This window comes from Schistocerca nitens, chromosome 3, assembly GCF_023898315.1.
Source record: "Schistocerca nitens isolate TAMUIC-IGC-003100 chromosome 3, iqSchNite1.1, whole genome shotgun sequence".
NCBI classification, from domain to species: domain Eukaryota; kingdom Metazoa; phylum Arthropoda; class Insecta; order Orthoptera; family Acrididae; genus Schistocerca; species Schistocerca nitens.
This window is the reverse complement of record NC_064616.1, coordinates 96984060-97001343: the sequence shown is the minus strand read 5'-3', so window position 1 is coordinate 97001343 and position 17284 is coordinate 96984060.

The window sequence follows — 17284 nt, the reverse complement described above, 5'->3', positions numbered from 1 at the left end:
TCTCGTCACCAGTATAATCACAGCTTCAAAGTCAAGAAACCGCTGGCAAGAGTAACGATGTTTCTCTTAAGATACACAACTAGTGGCGTATCGCTTCAGGCAGACTGGCCACAGTATCACAAAATGTGTATTTGGGTGAGCAACTGGCAGGGAGCACTATGACTCTCTTACGGTAGCCAATGCCTCGTCACCAACATAATCCCATCACCAACTTCAAGAAACCGCTTGCAAAGGTAACGAAGCTTCTCATAAGATACACAGCTAGTGGGGTGTCACTTGAGGCAGACTGGCCAAAGTATCAAAAAAATGTGTATTTGGGTGAGCAACTAGCAGGAATCACTATGACACTCATAGGGTAGCCAATGCCTCGTCACCAGCATAATCACATCAGCAACTTCAAGAAACCCCTGGCAAAAGTTGCAATGACTCTTAAGATACACAACTAGTGGCGTAGCTATCAGGCAGACTGGAAAGAGTATCTAAAAAATGTGTATTTGGGTGAAGAACTGGCAGGAATCTCTATGACTCTCTTGAGGTAGCCAATGCCTCGTCACCAGCAGAATCAAATCAGCAACTTCCAGAAACCAATGGCAAAAGTAACGATGTTTCTCTTAAGATACACAACTAGTGGCGTATCGCTTCAGGCACACTGGAAACAGTATCTAAAAATGTGTATTTGGGTGAGCAACTGGCACGAAACACTGTGACTCTCTTAGGGTAGCCAATATCTCGTCACCAGTATAATCACAGCTTCAAAGTCAAGAAACCGCTGGCAAGAGTAACGATGTTTCTCTTAAGATACACAACTAGTGGCGTATCGCTTCAGGCAGACTGGCCACAGTATCTCAAAATGTGTATTTGGGTGAGCAACTGGCAGGAAGCACTATGACTCTCTTAAGGTAGACAATGCCTCGTCACCAACATAATCCCATCACCAACTTCAAGAAACCGCTTGCAAAGGTAACGAAGCTTCTCATAAGATACACAGCTAGTGGGGTGTCACTTGAGGCAGACTGGCCAAAGTATCAAAAAAATGTGTATTTGGGTGAGCAACTAGCAGGAATCACTATGACACTCATAGGGTAGCCAATGCCTCGTCACCAGCATAATCACATCAGCAACTTCAAGAAACCCCTGGCAAAAGTTACAATGACTCTTAAGATACACAACTAGTGGCGTAGCTATCAGGCAGACTGTAAAGAGTATCTAAAAAATGTGTATTTGGGTGAAGAAGTGGCAGGAATCTCTATGACTCTCTTGAGGTAGCCAATGCCTCGTCACCAGCAGAATCAAATCAGCAACTTCTAGAAACCCCTGGAATAAGTAACGATGTTTCTCTTAAGATACACAACTAGTGGCGTATCGCTTCAGGCACACTGGAAACAGTATCTAAAAAATGTGTATTTGGGTGAGCAACTGGCACGAAACACTGTGACTCTCTTAGGGTAGCCAATATCTCGTCACCAGTATAATCACAGCTTCAAAGTCAAGAAACCGCTGGCAAGAGTAACGATGTTTCTCTTAAGATACACAACTAGTGGCGTATCGCTTCAGGCAGACTGGCCACAGTATCTCAAAATGTGTATTTGGGTGAGCAACTGGCAGGAAGCACTATGACTCTCTTAAGGTAGCCAATGCCTCGTCACCAACATAATCCCATCACCAACTTCAAGAAACCGCTTGCAAAGGTAACGAAGCTTCTCATAAGATACACAGCTAGTGGGGTGTCACTTGAGGCAGACTGGCCAAAGTATCAAAAAAATGTGTATTTGGGTGAGCAACTAGCAGGAATCACTATGACACTCATAGGGTAGCCAATGCCTCGTCACCAGCATAATCACATCAGCAACTTCAAGAAACCCCTGGCAAAAGTTACAATGACTCTTAAGATACACAACTAGTGGCGTAGCTACCAGGCAGACTGGAAAGAGTATCTAAAAAATGTGTATTTGGGTGAAGAACTGGCAGGAATCTCTATGACTCTCTTGAGGTAGCCAATGCCTCGTCACCAGCAGAATCAAATCAGCAACTTCTAGAAACCCCTGGCAAAAGTAACGATGTTTCTCTTAAGATACACAACTAGTGGCGTATCGCTTCAGGCACACTGGAAACAGTATCTAAAAATGTGTATTTGGGTGAGCAACTGGCACGAAACACTGTGACTCTCTTAGGGTAGCCAATATCTCGTCACCAGTATAATCACAGCTTCAAAGTCAAGAAACCGCTGGCAAGAGTAACGATGTTTCTCTTAAGATACACAACTAGTGGCGTATCGCTTCAGGCAGACTGGCCACAGTATCTCAAAATGTGTATTTGGGTGAGCAACTGGCAGGAAGCACTATGACTCTCTTAAGGTAGCCAATGCCACGTCACCAACATAATCCCATCACCAACTTCAAGAAACCGCTTGCAAAGGTAACGAAGCTTCTCATAAGATACACAGCTAGTGGGGTGTCACTTGAGGCAGACTGGCCAAAGTATCAAAAAAATGTGTATTTGGGTGAGCAACTAGCAGGAATCACTATGACACTCATAGGGTAGCCAATGCCTCGTCACCAGCATAATCACATCAGCAACTTCAAGAAACCCCTGGCAAAAGTTACAATGACTCTTAAGATACACAACTAGTGGCGTAGCTATCAGGCAGGCTGTAAAGAGTATCTAAAAAATGTGTATTTGGGTGAAGAACTGGCAGGAATCTCTATGACTCTCTTGAGGTAGCCAATGCCTCGTCACCAGCAGAATCAAATCAGCAACTTCAAGAAACCCCTGGCAAAAGTAACGATGTTTCTCTTAAGATACACAACTAGTGGCGTATCGCTTCAGGCACACTGGCCACAGTATCTCAAAATGTGTATTTGGGTGAGCAACTGGCACGAAGCACTATGACTCTCTTAAGGTAGCCAATGCCTCGTCACAAACATAATCCCATCACCAACTTCAAGAAACGGCTTGCAAAGGTAACGAAGCTTCTCATAAGATACACAGCTAGTGGGGTGTCACTTGAGGCAGACTGGCCAAAGTATCAAAAATATGTGTATTTGGGTGAGCAACTGGCAGGAATCACTATGACACTCATAGGGTTGCCAATGCCTCGTCACCAGCATAATCACATCAGCAACTTCAAGAAACCCCTGGCAAAAGCTACAATGACTCTTAAGATACACAACTAGAGGCGTAGCTATCAGGCAGACTGGAAAGAGTATCAAAAAAATGGGTATTTGGGTGAAGAACTGTCAGGAATCTCTATGACTCTCTTGAGGTAGCCAATGCCTCGTCACCAGCAGAATCAAATCAGCAACTTCTAGAAACCCCTGGCAAAAGTAACGATGTTTCTCTTAAGATACACAACTAGTGGCGTATCGCTTCAGGCAGACTGGCCACAGTATCTCAAAATGTGTATTTGGGTGAGCAACTGGCAGGAAGCACTATGACTCTCTTACGGTAGCCAATGCCTCGTCACCAAGATAATCACATCACCAACTTCAAGAAACCGCTTGCAAAGGTAACGAAGCTTCTCATAAGATACACAGCTAGTGGGGTGTCACTTGAGGCAGACTGGCCAAAGTATCAAAAAAATGTGTATTTGGGTGAGCAACTAGCAGGAATCACTATGACACTCATAGGGTAGCCAATGCCTCGTCACCAGCATAATCACATCAGCAACTTCAAGAAACCCCTGGCAAAAGTTACAATGACTCTTAAGATACACAACTAGTGGCGTAGCTATCAGGCAGACTGGAAAGAGTATCTAAAAAATGTGTATTTGGGTGAAGAACTGGCAGGAATCTCTATGACTCTCTTGAGGTAGCCAATGCCTCGTCACCAGCAGAATCAAATCAGCAAATTCCAGAAACCCCTGGCAAAAGTAACGATGTTTCTCTTAAGATACACAACTAGTGGCGTATCGCTTCAGGCACACTGGAAACAGTATCTAAAAAATGTGTATTTGGGTGAGCAACTGGCACGAAACACTGTGACTCTCTTAGGGTAGCCAATATCTCGTCACCAGTATAATCACAGCTTCAAAGTCAAGAAACCGCTGGCAATGGTAACGATGTTTCTCTTAAGATACACAACTAGTGGCGTATCGCTTCAGGCACACTGGAAACAGTATCTAAAAAATGTGTATTTGGGTCAGCAACTGGCACGAAACACTGTGACTCTCTTAGGGTAGCTAATATCTCGTCACCAGTATAATGACAGCTTCAAAGTCAAGAAACCGCTGGCAAGAGTAACGATGTTTCTCTTAAGATACACAACTAGTGGCGTATCGCTTCAGGCAGACTGGCCACAGTATCTCAAAACGTGTATTTGGGTAAGCAACTGGCAGGAAGCACTATGTCTCTCTTACGGTAGCCAATGCCTCGTCACCAACATAATCACATCAGCAACTTCAAGAAACCCCTGGAAAAAGTTACAATGACTCTTAAGATACACAACTAGTGGCGTAGCTATCAGGCAGACTGGAAAGAGTATCAAAAAAATGTGTATTTGGGTGAAGAACTGGCAGGAATCTCTATGACTCTCTTGAGGTAGCCAATGCCTCGTCACCAGCAGAATCAAATCAGCAACTTCTAGAAACCCCTGGCAAAAGTAACGATGTTTCTCTTAAGATACACAACTAGTGGCGTATCGCTTCAGGCACACTGGAAACAGTATCTAAAAAATGTGTATTTGGGTGAGCAACTGGCACGAAACACTGTGACTCTCTTAGGGTAGCTAATATCTCGTCACCAGTATAATCACAGCTTCAAAGTCAAGAAACCGCTGGCAAGAGTAACGACGTTTCTCTTAAGATACACAACTAGTGGCGTATCGCTTCAGGCAGACTGGCCAAAGTATCAAAAAAATGTGTATTTGGGTGAGCAAGTAGCAGGAATCACTATGACACTCATAGGGTAGCCAATGCCTCGTCACCAGCATAATCACATCAGCAACTTCAAGAAACCCCTGGCAAAAGTTGCAATGACTCTTAAGATACACAACTAGTGGCGTAGCTATCAGGCAGACTGGAAAGAGTATCTAAAAAATGTGTATTTGGGTGAAGAACTGGCAGGAATCTCTATGACTCTCTTGAGGTAGCCAATGCCTCGTCACCAGCAGAATCAAATCAGCAACTTCCAGAAACCAATGGCAAAAGTAACGATGTTTCTCTTAAGATACACAACTAGTGGCGTATCGCTTCAGGCACACTGGAAACAGTATCTAAAAATGTGTATTTGGGTGAGCAACTGGCACGAAACACTGTGACTCTCTTAGGGTAGCCAATATCTCGTCACCAGTATAATCACAGCTTCAAAGTCAAGAAACCGCTGGCAAGAGTAACGATGTTTCTCTTAAGATACACAACTAGTGGCGTATCGCCTCAGGCAGACTGGCCACAGTATCTCAAAATGTGTATTTGGGTGAGCAACTGGCAGGAAGCACTATGACTCTCTTAAGGTAGACAATGCCTCGTCACCAACATAATCCCATCACCAACTTCAAGAAACCGCTTGCAAAGGTAACGAAGCTTCTCATAAGATACACAGCTAGTGGGGTGTCACTTGAGGCAGACTGGCCAAAGTATCAAAAAAATGTGTATTTGGGTGAGCAACTAGCAGGAATCACTATGACACTCATAGGGTAGCCAATGCCTCGTCACCAGCATAATCACATCAGCAACTTCAAGAAACCCCTGGCAAAAGTTACAATGACTCTTAAGATACACAACTAGTGGCGTAGCTATGAGGCAGACTGTAAAGAGTATCTAAAAAATGTGTATTTGGGTGAAGAAGTGGCAGGAATCTCTATGACTCTCTTGAGGTAGCCAATGCCTCGTCACCAGCAGAATCAAATCAGCAACTTCTAGAAACCCCTGGAATAAGTAACGATGTTTCTCTTAAGATACACAACTAGTGGCGTATCGCTTCAGGCACACTGGAAACAGTATCTAAAAAATGTGTATTTGGGTGAGCAACTGGCACGAAACACTGTGACTCTCTTAGGGTAGCCAATATCTCGTCACCAGTATAATCACAGCTTCAAAGTCAAGAAACCGCTGGCAAGAGTAACGATGTTTCTCTTAAGATACACAACTAGTGGCGTATCGCTTCAGGCAGACTGGCCACAGTATCTCAAAATGTGTATTTGGGTGAGCAACTGGCAGGAAGCACTATGACCTTCTTAAGGTAGCCAATGCCTCGTCACCAACATAATCCCATCACCAACTTCAAGAAACCGCTTGCAAAGGTAACGAAGCTTCTCATAAGATACACAGCTAGTGGGGTGTCACTTGAGGCAGACTGGCCAAAGTATCAAAAAAATGTGTATTTGGGTGAGCAACTAGCAGGAATCACTATGACACTCATAGGGTAGCCAATGCCTCGTCACCAGCATAATCACATCAGCAACTTCAAGAAACCCCTGGCAAAAGTTACAATGACTCTTAAGATACACAACTAGTGGCGTAGCTACCAGGCAGACTGGAAAGAGTATCTAAAAAATGTGTATTTGGGTGAAGAACTGGCAGGAATCTCTATGACTCTCTTGAGGTAGCCAATGCCTCGTCACCAGCAGAATCAAATCAGCAACTTCTAGAAACCCCTGGCAAAAGTAACGATGTTTCTCTTAAGATACACAACTAGTGGCGTATCGCTTCAGGCACACTGGAAACAGTATCTAAAAAATGTGTATTTGGGTGAGCAACTGGCACGAAACACTGTGACTCTCTTAGGGTAGCCAATATCTCGTCACCAGTATAATCACAGCTTCAAAGTCAAGAAACCGCTGGCAAGAGTAACGATGTTTCTCTTAAGATACACAACTAGTGGCGTATCGCTTCAGGCAGACTGGCCACAGTATCTCAAAATGTGTATTTGGGTGAGCAACTGGCAGGAAGCACTATGACTCTCTTAAGGTAGCCAATGCCACGTCACCAACATAATCCCATCACCAACTTCAAGAAACCGCTTGCAAAGGTAACGAAGCTTCTCATAAGATACACAGCTAGTGGGGTGTCACTTGAGGCAGACTGGCCAAAGTATCAAAAAAATGTGTATTTGGGTGAGCAACTAGCAGGAATCACTATGACACTCATAGGGTAGCCAATGCCTCGTCACCAGCATAATCACATCAGCAACTTCAAGAAACCCCTGGCAAAAGTTACAATGACTCTTAAGATACACAACTAGTGGCGTAGCTATCAGGCAGGCTGTAAAGAGTATCTAAAAAATGTGTATTTGGGTGAAGAACTGGCAGGAATCTCTATGACTCTCTTGAGGTAGCCAATGCCTCGTCACCAGCAGAATCAAATCAGCAACTTCAAGAAACCCCTGGCAAAAGTAACGATGTTTCTCTTAAGATACACAACTAGTGGCGTATCGCTTCAGGCACACTGGCCACAGTATCTCAAAATGTGTATTTGGGTGAGCAACTGGCAGGAAGCACTATGACTCTCTTAAGGTAGCCAATGCCTCGTCACCAACATAATCCCATCACCAACTTCAAGAAACGGCTTGCAAAGGTAACGAAGCTTCTCATAAGATACACAGCTAGTGGGGTGTCACTTGAGGCAGACTGGCCAAAGTATCAAAAATATGTGTATTTGGGTGAGCAACTGGCAGGAATCACTAAGACACTCATAGGGTTGCCAATGCCTCGTCACCAGCATAATCACATCAGCAACTTCAAGAAACCCCTGGCAAAAGCTACAATGACTCTTAAGATACACAACTAGAGGCGTAGCTATCAGGCAGACTGGAAAGAGTATCAAAAAAATGGGTATTTGGGTGAAGAACTGTCAGGAATCTCTATGACTCTCTTGAGGTAGCCAATGCCTCGTCACCAGCAGAATCAAATCAGCAACTTCTAGAAACCCCTGGCAAAAGTAACGATGTTTCTCTTAAGATACACAACTAGTGGCGTATCGCTTCAGGCAGACTGGCCACAGTATCTCAAAATGTTTATTTGGGTGAGCAACTGGCAGGAAGCACTATGACTCTCTTACGGTAGCCAATGCCTCGTCACCAACATAATCCCATCACCAACTTCAAGAAACCGCTTGCAAAGGTAACGAAGCTTCTCATAAGATACACAGCTAGTGGGGTGTCACTTGAGGCAGACTGGCCAAAGTATCAAAAAAATGTGTATTTGGGTGAGCAACTAGCAGGAATCACTATGACACTCATAGGGTAGCCAATGCCTCGTCACCAGCATAATCACATCAGCAACTTCAAGAAACCCCTGGCAAAAGTTACAATGACTCTTAAGATACACAACTAGTGGCGTAGCTATCAGGCAGACTGGAAAGAGTATCTAAAAAATGTGTATTTGGGTGAAGAACTGGCAGGAATCTCTATGACTCTCTTGAGGTAGCCAATGCCTCGTCACCAGCAGAATCAAATCAGCAAATTCCAGAAACCCCTGGCAAAAGTAACGATGTTTCTCTTAAGATACACAACTAGTGGCGTATCGCTTCAGGCACACTGGAAACAGTATCTAAAAAATGTGTATTTGGGTGAGCAACTGGCACGAAACACTGTGACTCTCTTAGGGTAGCCAATATCTCGTCACCAGTATAATCACAGCTTCAAAGTCAAGAAACCGCTGGCAATGGTAACGATGTTTCTCTTAAGATACACAACTAGTGGCGTATCGCTTCAGGCACACTGGAAACAGTATCTAAAAAATGTGTATTTGGGTCAGCAACTGGCACGAAACACTGTGACTCTCTTAGGGTAGCTAATATCTCGTCACCAGTATAATGACAGCTTCAAAGTCAAGAAACCGCTGGCAAGAGTAACGATGTTTCTCTTAAGATACACAACTAGTGGCGTATCGCTTCAGGCAGACTGGCCACAGTATCTCAAAATGTGTATTTGGGTAAGCAACTGGCAGGAAGCACTATGTCTCTCTTACGGTAGCCAATGCCTCGTCACCAACATAATCACATCAGCAACTTCAAGAAACCCCTGGAAAAAGTTACAATGACTCTTAAGATACACAACTAGTGGCGTAGCTATCAGGCAGACTGGAAAGAGTATCAAAAAAATGTGTATTTGGGTGAAGAACTGGCAGGAATCTCTATGACTCTCTTGAGGTAGCCAATGCCTCGTCACCAGCAGAATCAAATCAGCAACTTCTAGAAACCCCTGCCAAAAGTAACGATGTTTCTCTTAAGATACACAACTAGTGGCGTATCGCTTCAGGCACACTGGAAACAGTATCTAAAAAATGTGTATTTGGGTGAGCAACTGGCACGAAACACTGTGACTCTCTTAGGGTAGCTAATATCTCGTCACCAGTATAATCACAGCTTCAAAGTCAAGAAACCGCTGGCAAGAGTAACGATGTTTCTCTTAAGATACACAACTAGTGGCGTATCGCTTCAGGCAGACTGGCCAAAGTATCAAAAAAATGTGTATTTGGGTGAGCAAGTAGCAGGAATCACTATGACACTCATAGGGTAGCCAATGCCTCGTCACCAGCATATTCACATCAGCAAGTTCAAGAAACCCCTGGCAAAAGTTACAATGACTCTTAAGATACACAACTAGTGGCGTAGCTATCAGGCAGACTGGAAAGAGTATCTAAAAAATGTGTATTTGGGTGAAGAACTGGCAGGAATCTCTATGAGTCTCTTGAGGTAGCCAATGCCTCGTCACCAGCAGAATCAAATCAGCAACTTCTAGAAACCCCTGGCAAAAGTAACGATGTTTCCCTTAAGATACACAACTAGTGGCGTATCGCTTCAGGCACACTGTAAACAGTATCTAAAAAATGTGTATTTGGGTGAGCAACTGGCACGAAACACTGTGACTCTCTTAGGGTAGCCAATGCCTCGTCACCAACATAATCCCATCACCAACTTCAAGAAACGGCTTGCAAAGGTAACGAAGCTTCTCATAAGATACACAGCTAGTGGGGTGTCACTTGAGGCAGACTGGCCAAAGTATCAAAAATATGTGTATTTGGGTGAGCAACTGGCAGGAATCACTATGACACTCATAGGGTAGCCAATGCCTCGTCACCAGCATAATCACATCAGCAACTTCAAGAAACCCCTGGCAAAAGCTACAATGACTCTTAAGATACACAACTAGAGGCGTAGCTATCAGGCAGACTGGAAAGAGTATCAAAAAAATGTGTATTTGGGTGAAGAACTGTCAGGAATCTCTATGACTCTCTTGAGGTAGCCAATGCCTCGTCACCAGCAGAATCAAATCAGCAACTTCTAGAAACCCATGGCAAAAGTAACGATGTTTCTCTTAAGATACACAACTAGTGGCGTATCGCTTCAGGCACACTGGAAACAGTATCTAAAAAATGTGTATTTGGGTGAGCAACTGGCACGAAACACTGTGACTCTCTTAGGGTAGCCAATATCTCGTCACCAGTATAATCACAGCTTCAAAGTCAAGAAACCGCTGGCAAGAGTAACGATGTTTCTCTTAAGATACACAACTAGTGGCGTATCGCTTCAGGCAGACTGGCCACAGTATCTCAAAATGTGTATTTGGGTGAGCAACTGGCAGGAAGCACTATGACTCTCTTACGGTAGCCAATGCCTCGTCACCAACATAATCCCATCACCAACTTCAAGAAACCGCTTGCAAAGGTAACGAAGCTTCTCATAAGATACACAGCTAGTGGGGTGTCACTTGAGGCAGACTGGCCAAAGTATCAAAAAAATGTGTATTTGGGTGAGCAACTAGCAGGAATCACTATGACACTCATAGGGTAGCCAATGCCTCGTCACCAGCATAATCACATCAGCAACTTCAAGAAACCCCTGGCAAAAGTTACAATGACTCTTAAGATACACAACTAGTGGCGTAGCTATCAGGCAGACTGGAAAGAGTATCTAAAAAATGTGTATTTGGGTGAAGAACTGGCAGGAATCTCTATGACTCTCTTGAGGTAGCCAATGCCTCGTCACCAGCAGAATCAAATCAGCAACTTCCAGAAACCCCTGGCAAAAGTAACGATGTTTCTCTTAAGATACACAACTAGTGGCGTATCGCTTCAGGCACACTGGAAACAGTATCTAAAAAATGTGTATTTGGGTGAGCAACTGGCACGAAACACTGTGACTCTCTTAGGGTAGCCAATATCTCGTCACCAGTATAATCACAGCTTCAAAGTCAAGAAACCGCTGGCAATGGTAACGATGTTTCTCTTAAGATACACAACTAGTGGCGTATCGCTTCAGGCACACTGGAAACAGTATCTAAAAAATGTGTATTTGGGTCAGCAACTGGCACGAAACACTGTGACTCTCTTAGGGTAGCTAATATCTCGTCACCAGTATAATGACAGGTTCAAAGTCAAGAAACCGCTGGCAAGAGTAACGATGTTTCTCTTAAGATACACAACTAGTGGCGTATCGCTTCAGGCAGGCTGGCCACAGTATCTCAAAATGTGTATTTGGGTAAGCAACTGGCAGGAAGCACTATGACTCTCTTACGGTAGCCAATGCCTCGTCACCAACATAATCACATCAGCAACTTCAAGAAACCCCTGGAAAAAGTTACAATGACTCTTAAGATACACAACTAGTGGCGTAGCTATCAGGCAGACTGGAAAGAGTATCTAAAAAATGTGTATTTGGGTGAAGAACTGGCAGGAATCTCTATGACTCTCTTGAGGTAGCCAATGCCTCGTCACCAGCAGAATCAAATCAGCAACTTCTAGAAACCCCTGTCAAAAGTAACGATGTTTCTCTTAAGATACACAACTAGTGGCGTATCGCTTCAGGCACACTGGAAACAGTATCTAAAAAATGTGTATTTGGGTGAGCAACTGGCACGAAACACTGTGACTCTCTTAGGGTAGCCAATATCTCGTCACCAGTATAATCACAGCTTCAAAGTCAAGAAACCGCTGGCAAGAGTAACGATGTTTCTCTTAAGATACACAACTAGTGGCGTATCGCTTCAGGCAGACTGGCCACAGTATCTCAAAATGTGTATTTGGGTGAGCAACTGGCAGGAAGCACTATGACTCTCTTAAGGTAGCCAATGCCTCGTCACCAACATAATCCCATCACCAACTTCAAGAAACCGCTTGCAAAGGTAACGAAGCTTCTCATAAGATACACAGGTAGTGGGGTGTCACTTGAGGCAGACTGGCCAAAGTATCAAAAAAATGTGTATTTGGTTGAGCAACTAGCAGGAATCACTATGACACTCATATGGTAGCCAATGCCTCGTCACCAGCATTATCACATCAGCAACTTCAAGAAACCCCTGGCAAAAGTTACAATGACTCTTAAGATACACAACTAGTGGCGTAGCTATCAGGCAGACTGGAAAGAGTATCAAAAAAATGGGTATTTGGGTGAAGAACTGTCAGGAATCTCTATGACTCTCTTGAGGTAGCCAATGCCTCGTCACCAGCAGAATCAAATCAGCAACTTCTAGAAACCCCTGGCAAAAGTAACGATGTTTCTCTTAAGATACACAACTAGTGGCGTATCGCTTCAGGCAGACGCCACAGTATCTCAAAATGTGTATTTGGGTGAGCAACTGGCAGGAAGCACTATGACTCTCTTACGGTAGCCAATGCCTCGTCACCAACATAATCCCATCACCAACTTCAAGAAACCGCTTGCAAAGGTAACGAAGCTTCTCATAAGATACACAGCTAGTGGGGTGTCACTTGAGGCAGACTGGCCAAAGTATCAAAAAAATGTGTATTTGGGTGAGCAACTAGCAGGAATCACTATGACACTCATAGGGTAGCCAATGCCTCGTCACCAGCATAATCACATCAGCAACTTCAAGAAACCCCTGGCAAAAGTTACAATGACTCTTAAGATACACAACTAGTGGCGTAGCTATCAGGCAGACTGGAAAGAGTATCTAAAAAATGTGTATTTGGGTGAAGAACTGGCAGGAATCTCTATGACTCTCTTGAGGTAGCCAATGCCTCGTCACCAGCAGAATCAAATCAGCAAATTCCAGAAACCCCTGGCAAAAGTAACGATGTTTCTCTTAAGATACACAACTAGTGGCGTATCGCTTCAGGCACACTGGAAACAGTATCTAAAAAATGTGTATTTGGGTGAGCAACTGGCACGAAACACTGTGACTCTCTTAGGGTAGCCAATATCTCGTCACCAGTATAATCACAGCTTCAAAGTCAAGAAACCGCTGGCAATGGTAACGATGTTTCTCTTAAGATACACAACTAGTGGCGTATCGCTTCAGGCACACTGGAAACAGTATCTAAAAAATGTGTATTTGGGTCAGCAACTGGCACGAAACACTGTGACTCTCTTAGGGTAGCTAATATCTCGTCACCAGTATAATGACAGCTTCAAAGTCAAGAAACCGCTGGCAAGAGTAACGATGTTTCTCTTAAGATACACAACTAGTGGCGTATCGCTTCAGGCAGACTGGCCACAGTATCTCAAAATGTGTATTTGGGTAAGCAACTGGCAGGAAGCACTATGTCTCTCTTACGGTAGCCAATGCCTCGTCACCAACATAATCACATCAGCAACTTCAAGAAACCCCTGGAAAAAGTTACAATGACTCTTAAGATACACAACTAGTGGCGTAGCTATCAGGCAGACTGGAAAGAGTATCAAAAAAATGTGTATTTGGGTGAAGAACTGGCAGGAATCTCTATGACTCTCTTGAGGTAGCCAATGCCTCGTCACCAGCAGAATCAAATCAGCAACTTCTAGAAACCCCTGGCAAAAGTAACGATGTTTCTCTTAAGATACACAACTAGTGGCGTATCGCTTCAGGCACACTGGAAACAGTATCTAAAAAATGTGTATTTGGGTGAGCAACTGGCACGAAACACTGTGACTCTCTTAGGGTAGCTAATATCTCGTCACCAGTATAATCACAGCTTCAAAGTCAAGAAACCGCTGGCAAGAGTAACGATGTTTCTCTTAAGATACACAACTAGTGGCGTATCGCTTCAGGCAGACTGGCCAAAGTATCAAAAAAATGTGTATTTGGGTGAGCAAGTAGCAGGAATCACTATGACACTCATAGGGTAGCCAATGCCTCGTCACCAGCATATTCACATCAGCAAGTTCAAGAAACCCCTGGCAAAAGTTACAATGACTCTTAAGATACACAACTAGTGGCGTAGCTATCAGGCAGACTGGAAAGAGTATCTAAAAAATGTGTATTTGGGTGAAGAACTGGCAGGAATCTCTATGACTCTCTTGAGGTAGCCAATGCCTCGTCACCAGCAGAATCAAATCAGCAAATTCCAGAAACCCCTGGCAAAAGTAACGATGTTTCTCTTAAGATACACAACTAGTGGCGTATCGCTTCAGGCACACTGGAAACAGTATCTAAAAAATGTGTATTTGGGTGAGCAACTGGCACGAAACACTGTGACTCTCTTAGGGTAGCCAATATCTCGTCACCAGTATAATCACAGCTTCAAAGTCAAGAAACCGCTGGCAATGGTAACGATGTTTCTCTTAAGATACACAACTAGTGGCGTATCGCTTCAGGCACACTGGAAACAGTATCTAAAAAATGTGTATTTGGGTCAGCAACTGGCACGAAACACTGTGACTCTCTTAGGGTAGCTAATATCTCGTCACCAGTATAATGACAGCTTCAAAGTCAAGAAACCGCTGGCAAGAGTAACGATGTTTCTCTTAAGATACACAACTAGTGGCGTATCGCTTCAGGCAGACTGGCCACAGTATCTCAAAATGTGTATTTGGGTAAGCAACTGGCAGGAAGCACTATGTCTCTCTTACGGTAGCCAATGCCTCGTCACCAACATAATCACATCAGCAACTTCAAGAAACCCCTGGAAAAAGTTACAATGACTCTTAAGATACACAACTAGTGGCGTAGCTATCAGGCAGACTGGAAAGAGTATCAAAAAAATGTGTATTTGGGTGAAGAACTGGCAGGAATCTCTATGACTCTCTTGAGGTAGCCAATGCCTCGTCACCAGCAGAATCAAATCAGCAACTTCTAGAAACCCCTGGCAAAAGTAACGATGTTTCTCTTAAGATACACAACTAGTGGCGTATCGCTTCAGGCACACTGGAAACAGTATCTAAAAAATGTGTATTTGGGTGAGCAACTGGCACGAAACACTGTGACTCTCTTAGGGTAGCTAATATCTCGTCACCAGTATAATCACAGCTTCAAAGTCAAGAAACCGCTGGCAAGAGTAACGATGTTTCTCTTAAGATACACAACTAGTGGCGTATCGCTTCAGGCAGACTGGCCAAAGTATCAAAAAAATGTGTATTTGGGTGAGCAAGTAGCAGGAATCACTATGACACTCATAGGGTAGCCAATGCCTCGTCACCAGCATATTCACATCAGCAAGTTCAAGAAACCCCTGGCAAAAGTTACAATGACTCTTAAGATACACAACTAGTGGCGTAGCTATCAGGCAGACTGGAAAGAGTATCTAAAAAATGTGTATTTGGGTGAAGAACTGGCAGGAATCTCTATGACTCTCTTGAGGTAGCCAATGCCTCGTCACCAGCAGAATCAAATCAGCAAATTCCAGAAACCCCTGGCAAAAGTAACGATGTTTCTCTTAAGATACACAACTAGTGGCGTATCGCTTCAGGCACACTGGAAACAGTATCTAAAAAATGTGTATTTGGGTGAGCAACTGGCACGAAACACTGTGACTCTCTTAGGGTAGCCAATATCTCGTCACCAGTATAATCACAGCTTCAAAGTCAAGAAACCGCTGGCAATGGTAACGATGTTTCTCTTAAGATACACAACTAGTGGCGTATCGCTTCAGGCACACTGGAAACAGTATCTAAAAAATGTGTATTTGGGTCAGCAACTGGCACGAAACACTGTGACTCTCTTAGGGTAGCTAATATCTCGTCACCAGTATAATGACAGCTTCAAAGTCAAGAAACCGCTGGCAAGAGTAACGATGTTTCTCTTAAGATACACAACTAGTGGCGTATCGCTTCAGGCAGACTGGCCACAGTATCTCAAAATGTGTATTTGGGTAAGCAACTGGCAGGAAGCACTATGTCTCTCTTACGGTAGCCAATGCCTCGTCACCAACATAATCACATCAGCAACTTCAAGAAACCCCTGGAAAAAGTTACAATGACTCTTAAGATACACAACTAGTGGCGTAGCTATCAGGCAGACTGGAAAGAGTATCAAAAAAATGTGTATTTGGGTGAAGAACTGGCAGGAATCTCTATGACTCTCTTGAGGTAGCCAATGCCTCGTCACCAGCAGAATCAAATCAGCAACTTCCAGAAACCCCTGGCAAAAGTAACGATGTTTCTCTTAAGATACACAACTAGTGGCGTATCGCTTCAGGCACACTGGAAACAGTATCTAAAAAATGTGTATTTGGGTGAGCAACTGGCACGAAACACTGTGACTCTCTTAGGGTAGCTAATATCTCGTCACCAGTATAATCACAGCTTCAAAGTCAAGAAACCGCTGGCAAGAGTAACGATGTTTCTCTTAAGATACACAACTAGTGGCGTATCGCTTCAGGCAGACTGGCCAAAGTATCAAAAAAATGTGTATTTGGGTGAGCAAGTAGCAGGAATCACTATGACACTCATAGGGTAGCCAATGCCTCGTCACCAGCATATTCACATCAGCAAGTTCAAGAAACCCCTGGCAAAAGTTACAATGACTCTTAAGATACACAACTAGTGACGTAGCTATCAGGCAGACTGGAAAGAGTATCTAAAAAATGTGTATTTGGGTGAAGAACTGGCAGGAATCTCTATGAGTCTCTTGAGGTAGCCAATGCCTCGTCACCAGCAGAATCAAATCAGCAACTTCTAGAAACCCCTGGCAAAAGTAACGATGTTTCTCTTAAGATACACAACTAGTGGCGTATCGCTTCAGGCACACTGTAAACAGTATCTAAAAAATGTGTATTTGGGAGAGCAACTGGCACGAAACACTGTGACTCTCTTAGGGTAGCCAATGCCTCGTCACCAACATAATCCCATCACCAACTTCAAGAAACGGCTTGCAAAGGTAACGAAGCTTCTCATAAGATACACAGCTAGTGGGGTGTCACTTGAGGCAGACTGGCCAAAGTATCAAAAATATGTGTATTTGGGTGAGCAACTGGCAGGAATCACTATGACACTCATAGGGTAGCCAATGCCTCGTCACCAGCATAATCACATCAGCAACTTCAAGAAACCCCTGGCAAAAGCTACAATGACTCTTAAGATACACAACTAGAGGCGTAGCTATCAGGCAGACTGGAAAGAGTATCAAAAAAATGTGTATTTGGGTGAAGAACTGTCAGGAATCTCTATGACTCTCTTGAGGTAGCCAATGCCTCG